General features: G+C 37.2%; 1 long non-coding RNA gene across 1 annotated transcript; it reads left to right on the top strand.

Moving 5' to 3' along the window:
- Window positions 1-750: 750 nt before the first annotated feature.
- LOC138354892 (uncharacterized) lies at window positions 751-3,574 on the top strand. The gene is made up of 3 exons (XR_011223706.1): window positions 751-873; window positions 2,319-2,503; window positions 3,442-3,574. It is a non-coding gene; the product is annotated as an uncharacterized lncRNA (long non-coding RNA).
- Window positions 3,575-8,627: the final 5,053 nt, after the last annotated feature.

The raw sequence follows: 8,627 nt of genomic DNA, 5'->3' as shown, positions 1-8,627 counted from the left end.
TCAAAACTATCTAGATAGGCTTTTGAATTGGTTAAAATATTGGCAGATGCAGTTTAATGTTGACAAATGTAAGGTTATGAGGCTAGATAATGATGATAATATATCAGCAGGATGGTATTAAATTTACGAAAAGGATCAGTGTGTGTAGGAATTTAGAACCAAAAAAAATCAATGCATACATGTTCGAAATGAGGCAAATAGAACACTAGGATTTATTTCTAGAGGCGTTAGCAATAAAACACCTGACGTAATTCTTCAGCTCTCTTGTTATGTCCCATTTAGATTATGCTGGCCAGTCTCGGCCATAATTCACTAGGACGCGTTCAGCGCAGGATAACAAAGTTGATCCCGCAAATTTGAAATATTACCTATGAAGAGTGAGATTAAAAAAACTTAATTTACATTCTAAAGGCGGAGAGTTAGGGGTGACATGATTGAAGTGGTCACATAGTTGCATGGGCATAAAACAGGGCATATTAATAATAATAATAATAATACAGTAATAATATTTTATTTACAAGAAGGTGCAATGGATTGGTGAGATTACATTAATGATATCTGTACATTCTTGCAAAACCACTAACACACACACATATAGCATTTCAGGTCCTTAATTAATCTAATATATCAGGTAAGGTGAAAAAAATAACATTGTGGCAAGATTTGATATCAACAATATGTACTCTCATATTTTATATCAACAAAATAATTAAAATATCATAAAATATGCGCGATCACCTTGTGTACGAAATGACTCGAACCCCCAATTAAAAGAGGTCAATTGGCGCCGGCTTAACGAGAGGGTCGTTACCAACATGGAGAGCGGACAGCGGGTGAGCCTTCTTCACCCTCTACAAGGGCAAGAAGATGGTGGTTAGTTGCCTTTCTTCTACTTTCGACTTGTATTGAATTTTGTAACTAGCTCATCAAGATTGTAACTTGCTTAGTAAATGAATTGTGGGGTTCAGTCCCTGAGCCCATTATGTGCCTCTGTAACCCTTTCTACTACCGCCCACAAGATGGGTATGGGGTGCATAATAAATGAACTAAACTAACTTCTACTTTCGTAACTTTGTAATGAGTACTAAACCTGTCTTGTTCAAGATTAAATAAAATTCGGTTTATCAACCAATTTTTGTGTTTAATAAACTAGTCTCTCCTAACCTGTCAATTAAATCTGTCAAATTGGATTCTGGGGTTTTTTCTTCGCTTATTTACCTCATTTACTCTTAAAACTTACATATATATATTGCAGTGTTAGGCTGGCCAAAGCGTGTTATAATTTATAAATAGGTACAGGAGTTAAGTCTAATTATCGGCAATTATGTGTGTTAATGACTTCCTTAGTTTGTAATAATGACCACATCTATGTACTCTCATAACCCGATGGACTTTCTTATATATAAGTAAATACAAATAAATATTATGGTGGGGTTGGTTATTTATGTGAGGTTAGGTTTGGTTGGGTTAGAAACAGTATTTTAAATAGGGTTAGGCTAGGTTATGTTAGGTCAAGTTAGGTTAGGTGGATTTTAGATTAGGTTAGGCTAGATTATTTTAGATTAGGTTAGGCTAGGCTAGATTATTTTAGATTAGGTTAGGCTAGATTATTTTAGGTTACGCTAGGCTAGATAATTTAAGTTTAGCTTGGGTTATTTTGGTTTAGATCCATGTAAGTAAATTTACTGGCAAGTATGTACTACAGAGAGGATCCTGGTAGTGCAGTCGGGTTTGTTCTCGATTTGCAATCCAGAATTCTGGGTTTGAGTCTTGGGCGGCATAGAAATGGTTGGGTACATTTCCTATCATCTCATGCCCCTGTCCACCTAGCAGTAAATAGGTACCCAGGAGTTAGGCAATTGTTTGGGTTGGATCCTTGGGGAAAGTCGATAGTTGGCCAAGGGAAGACTTCAATAAGCCTATTTCCAGACTTGTGTCCATGACGGCAGGAAACCCCATACAGTGCAGTATTAGATATACAGTATTTATAATGTACTGTATATACATACTGTACAAAGGGTGCTGTTTAAACTTTTGTATGTAGAAGAGGATTTATTTTTAAATATTTTTGTAATATTTTTATCTTTATTTTATATTTAAAGTATTTCATCTTTATTATGTTGCATTTTGTTATATATTAAACCCACACACTAGAAATTAGAAATTTGTAATTTTGGTTAGTCCTGGACCAATGTTAGTCTCAATTTAATAATGTTTCAGGAAGGCTGAGTACTGAAAATTTTCTTATCTGTAATATGTGGGTTTAGTGGTTATTTGTTCTAGCAATGTTACCATTTATCATTGATATTCACATCCAGAGAAAGTTGATGCAGCTTTATCCCTGTGCAAATCCAAGCTGGAGAGTCAGGAGATTGTGGATGAGAGTAACGGTACTCTGTGCATATCTGAAAGTGGAATTATCTTCTCCCCTCCATTATATTTGCAGCGCTACCAGAGAGTTATTGATAAAATTATCTCCGTTAGCAAAGGGACATTTAGAAAGGTAAGACTTTGGGTAAGGAAGAAATTTGATAAATTTCCTTCATTCATGTCTATTGTTTTTTTTATCATTTTCAGTAAATCAGTACAGTACAAAAATGATCTGGTAAAAAATTCTCAATACAAAATTATTCATCCTTGACAATGATCATCCTTAGCTCTACTTTAGTTCTACTTTATTCTACTGTATGCGAGTAGATTATCCCAATAATATACTTGCTACAAATGTAAGAACTCTTGTATATATAAATAAATAACTTTTTAAATAAATCTTACCTGATAGATTAAGGACCTGCCCGAAACACTATGTAAGGGGCTAAATTTTCTTTTGAGAAAACACAAACAATATATATAACTAGACAGTATAATGGAAATACAGGGACTAGAGTAAGGATGAATACATATTTATTGTATAACAACAAAGTAGATGTCCATTTTGCAGTTATGTTTGATTTATCAGTAATCATGAATAAATGCATTATGAACCTCTGCAGTGTTCTATACCAGAGATGTTAAAATCCTCATCATTATAATATTGTACTATAATACTGTATATATTGTAATACTGTATTCATTATTATAAAAAATAATATAATACTGAGGATATTAACATAGTAATAATAATAATAATAATAATACAGTAATACTAATAATAATAATAAATTATTATTTAATTATTATTATTATTGTTAATATCCTCAGTATTAGTTGTTAAGATCCTCAATATTAGCTGTTATCAGCCTCAGTAGTAAGGTAACAGGTCTTAGTTTGCAGAAATGATATAGGATGTTAATTGTTGATGCTGTTGAACTGTAGTGTTAATTAAAAAGTCTAATATATATTTTGCTTGTTGATGTATAGTTGTATGATAGAGGAGAGGGTCACCTTCCTCCTTGATCTAGATCTGTATGTGTTTATCAACTGAAATCTTGAACATTTCAGGCAGCTGACTTAGGATGTGCCGAATTAAAATTTTTCAAGTTCCTGAAAAATGTACCTGGAATACAGGAGATAATCTTGCTTGATAAGGATGCTAGCACATTAAAGGTATGTATACATGATATATAAAGAGCCGACAAATATTTATATAATAATAAATTATTAGATTATATTACTGTATAATTTAATAATTATATCAATCAAAAATACTTACAAAACTTCCCTTAGTCACAGAGCTGGATTTAAGCAAGGAGAGAATGAGAGAGTTAAGACATCTTTCATAAGAGAGTAAGTCTCTCAAGAGAGAGTGAGTCAAGTCTCTTTAAGAGTTACTCTCTCTTAATGGTTGTTGGTTTTTCACCTGCCATGTCAATTGGGTGAGATCGTATGCAAGGCAGAACTCGAGAGACCCTGATAGGATATCCACGTTGGTGCTTGTCTTTTTTCTGATGGTCTTGGATGAGGTATACTTGGGCCTCTCGTGTAGTGTCCGAGGGACTCGTGCTCCTGGGGCCAGATGCACGAAGCAGTTATGCAAATACTTCGAATGTGTACATCTATCCTCAATCTTTCAGTTAACATATATTAAACAATTTACAAGTATGAAAATTTTCCAATTAATTGTTGTTACTACATGGATATTCATATGCAATTCAGGAATTGAGCAAATGCAGCAATTCAGCAAATTCAATTGAGCTTCAGATAGACAATGTTAACATCAGCAATAAAAAAGATGGAAAGTTCCTTGGCCTATACTTAGACAAAGACACTAAACTTCAGCACCCACATACAACACATAATTAAGAAAGTCTCTAAAACAGTTGGTATACTCTCTAAAATCAGATATTATGTACCTAACTCTGCTCTCTCACTATACTACTCAGTAATCTACTAATCTATCCCTATCTTACTTATGGTATCTGTGCATGGGGTTCAACCACTGCAAACTACCTCAAGTCCATCATCACCCAGCAAAAATCTGCTATCAGAACAATAACAAACTCTGCTTTCAGACAACATTCAGCCCCCTGTTTAACTCCCTAAACATGCTAATCATAAACTCACTCCACACATTCTCTTGTGCCATCTACATTTACAAAATACAAATCCTGTTCTGAAACTCTCCCTGGACAGATGTAATAGGATCCATAATCACCACACCAGAAATAAATATATCTTTGATATCCCCAGAGTCAAACTTAATCTGTGTAAACACTATACAAATAAAGGGACCTAGTCTATGGAACTCGCTCCCTAACGAATTTAAAAGCTGTCCAACTTTTGCCTTATTCAAAAACAAAAACAAAAAGTACTTAATTTCATCTTCATAGTTTTCTACCTAGTGTAGGAAACCTTTGCCTGTATCTAGTGCTACCCAATATACTTGTAGTACATATTTGCCTGCATTTGTATCTACCTGGCACTGTATCTAGTGCTACCTAATCCCCCAATATATGTACCTAAGCCATATAACTTTACCATTGCAATCATTGATATCATCTGATATCATGGTTGTTATATTGAACACATATTGTGCTACCCAATCCCCCAATATATATATGTACCTAAGCCATACTACTATACCATTGTGATCATTGCTGTCATCTTATATGTGCTATCAATATGTTTATTGTGTCTACTAATCTTTGTCAAATTATCAGTCAAGCTATCAATGCTACCAATCAATCAATGTGCTTTAATATACCTACTAATCTTTATCAAAATTTCTTACAATGTACCTATTAACATTTTATAAATTTTGCTAGAATTTACCTACTTAATATTATCTGTTAGATTAAGGACCTGCCCAAAATGCTGTGCTTACTAGTGGCTTTACAAGAATGTAAACAACACATCATGCTATGTGCTCACAAACCCAATGTTCCTTCTTGTATATATATATAAATAAATATTGTTATAAACAGCCTCTTGGTGCTTCGGAGCTTATTAACTGTTTAATAATTGTAAACAAAGCTGCTAAAAGTTGAGAAAAGATGTACAGTTTCGTAAGTGCTTGCATAACTGATTCGTGAATCTGGTTCCCATCTTCATTGGGCATGCCTTGCACTCCACTTTTCTGTCTCACATCTTAGATATTTTGGACACAGAGTCTCTCCTGCTTTTCTCTGTGGTGAAGGAAGACTCCAATTTTGTGGGGTCAATGCTCTTATTTCATGTTTTTCACTTTCGGGTATCCACTGTCCATGGTTTGCCAAGTACTATCAAGAGAGTTTGTTTCATTTCCCCTCTCCTTTAGTGATGTGTGTACTATATCTGGTACATTCCTATTCACCCATGGTTCAGGGCTTGGCTGGGATTTCATTCACATTTCTTACCAATTTTTAGTTCTCTCCCTTGACCTCAGTTTGGTTCCTAGAATGGGAGCACCGACTTTTTGGATCCACGAGTTGGCCTTCCTTGACGATTTGGCTAGTGTGAACTCCCTGTTATAGTGTAAAGAGGCGCTATATCCTGTCTGGTATGTATGCTGATAGTTGAGTCAGCTTCTCACTTCTCCTTGGAGAAGTTATAGGCACGAGTGTCTAATATGCCCCTATTCACCTAGCAGAACTGATAGCTGGGAAAGGTCAGTCATTGGTCTAGGGGGACCTAACATATTTCCTGTCTCTGATAATGGGAAACCATATTCTGCGCTTTTGTCATTTTCCCTCACCCCTCTCAATATACTCCCATACACCTTTCTTGGTATTTTTAGTAAATTAATTCCTTGTTTTTACATTTGTCACATACCAATGTGTGTCCAGTCATCTGGTGCCTTTGGCATTCTCCAAGCAGGCATGTCTGGGCCTTTCTCTGACCTTTAATGGGACTTCTTCTAAATTATGAAATTTGATGCAGTCTTCGTACAATAAGAATGGATCTAACTTGCATGTCGGAAGGATATCAAGCATATATTTTGAGATTATTGCTGCTTGGAAAATTGCACAGTGTAAATAATATACAGTACATGCCTATCTTTGCTATCCTGGTAAATATACAGTAGATAAGGGGATCTTTGGGAGGTTTATACTTGGCACCATGGACCTGTTATTGTTCTGTATACTGTACATATATTATGTTCTTAATTTTGTCATAAATTTTTTTGAGCTAATACCACTTGGTAGTTCCCTAAAGCAATATCCTGCTCTCACAAGCTGTATGATAGCAAGGCCGCCAGGTCAACTCTCGCCTCCCAATTCAGCAGTCTTTTTCAAAATGCCTATACTAGACTGTTAAGGTAATGAGGAAAAGAAGGCGCTGGAGTATTTCGACCCATCCTGGAATGATCTCCAGAAAGTACTTTGGTTTACATTTGGAAACCTCCTCCTCCTAGCAATACCAAATCTTAATTTCTTGGTTACACACCTGTTAATAGCTGATAACCCAAGAAAAAATAACCTAAGTGTGCAAGAAAGATAATAAAAAAAGATAACCCAAGTGTGTAAGAAAAAAAATTCCTTCTAATATTGTTAATATGCATTTCCTGATAAAGGAAAAAATTAAAAATAACTTGTATGTGACATACAGAGTCCCGGTAGTACAGTTGGGGTTCATTCTCGACTCACATTAAGAATTCTGGGTTCGAATCCTTGGTGGGACAGAAATGGTTGGGCGCATTTCCTATCACCTAATTCCCCTGTCCACTTGGCAGTAAATATGTACCCAGGAGTTATCTTATTGTAGCGTTGCATCCTGTGAAGGGTCAGTAATTCGACCTATATTGGGGAGGACCTTGATATAAGCCTAACATGTACTGTATGTATAAGCTGGCTGCCTATCCCCCAACACAATGAATTTTAATTATTCTTAACAGTACTTTGGCCAAGATGGAGCGAGGTAGTCTCATGATTCACGAGAGTTCATTTAGCCATCTCCTTGTGGCAGTTACTCTGTGACATGCGTTTGTACATGGGGTGGGTGTTGCTGCGAAGATGTTTTTACATTTTATTTCCATGTCTGATTTACATTTTATTTCCATGTCTGATTTTCTGTGGGGAGCCCCTCCGGCTCTCTGGAGCTATCTGACTGATAGACACTATAATACTGGGGCATTAGTCAATGGCGTTCAGCCTACTGGGGACCACAAGCCAGAACCTGGCCCCCCTCAGTGAGGCACAGGGAGCAATGGCCTATGGAAACCCCTATGTGTTTAGGAGCATTCCATGTCTGCCATCGACCGAGGTTAGACACCCAGAAGGTAGGCATAACAAAAAAAACCACTCTGTAAGAAATTACAACCGAAGACCGAACAGAGAGGCAGAACTCTCCAAAACTTAAAGAAATAAGCAAACGTCATTCACTGCCGCTGTGCCATTTATCTGCCCAGCCCTCCCTCTTCCTGGGAAGGGGAGGGGGTACCCCAGACCCTCCCATGCAGGCTACTCACACCTTCAGTTCATAGGCTGATGCACTCTGGGGTGCTTGTCAACTCTGACCTCAATTTCCTACAAGATTTTGTTCCCTTGTGGTGTTTCCTGCTATTTGTGGTGTAGGTCAGGAGTAACATACTCCTGCAGTGTACTGGGACTGCATGCGTTTAGGGCTGCCTTTCCTATGAACCGCATGGAGAACTGCACAGAGGGAGAAGGGGGGGAGGGTTGAGAGGGCTGCGCAGAGGCGGTGGTTAACGTTTGCTTGTTTTATTTTGGGGAGTTGTTTCTTTGTTCAGTCTTGGTTTTTCTTTTCATTTTCCTACCATGTGGGGTTTGTTTTGAGATGCCTACCTTTTTGGGTGCCTAACCCCAGTCAGTGGCAGACAGGAAATACCCCCAGATACAAGAGGGTTTTCCTAGTCCATTCCTCCCTGTGTCTTTCTGAGGGGGCTTTCTGGCTCGTGGTCCCCAGTAGGCAGAACTCCATTGACTGAAGCCTCAGACTAATATAGCGTATATCAGTCCTATAGCTCCAGGGAGCCTCCGAGGCTCACCCAGACAATGGCGTTTCATTAAATTCAACGCTGGTTTTTACTGTTATTACTCTGTATATGCATGTTATATATAACTAGCTTCATTCTTTTGTCTACCATAACAAACCACTAAGCAGGTCTGGTGAGTGTGGTAATGAAATCCAAGCACAGCTTAAGGTCGCATGCTCCCTGCAGGAGATGCCACCTGATACTGTACATCAAAATGCCTCCAGCATACTTTGCACATTGCTAACTCGAACCGCAGCATTGCTATTATTATTAA

Source organism: Procambarus clarkii, chromosome 65, assembly GCF_040958095.1.
Source record: "Procambarus clarkii isolate CNS0578487 chromosome 65, FALCON_Pclarkii_2.0, whole genome shotgun sequence".
Taxonomy (NCBI): Eukaryota; Metazoa; Arthropoda; class Malacostraca; order Decapoda; family Cambaridae; genus Procambarus; species Procambarus clarkii.
This window is presented reverse-complemented; position numbering and strand designations above follow the sequence as displayed.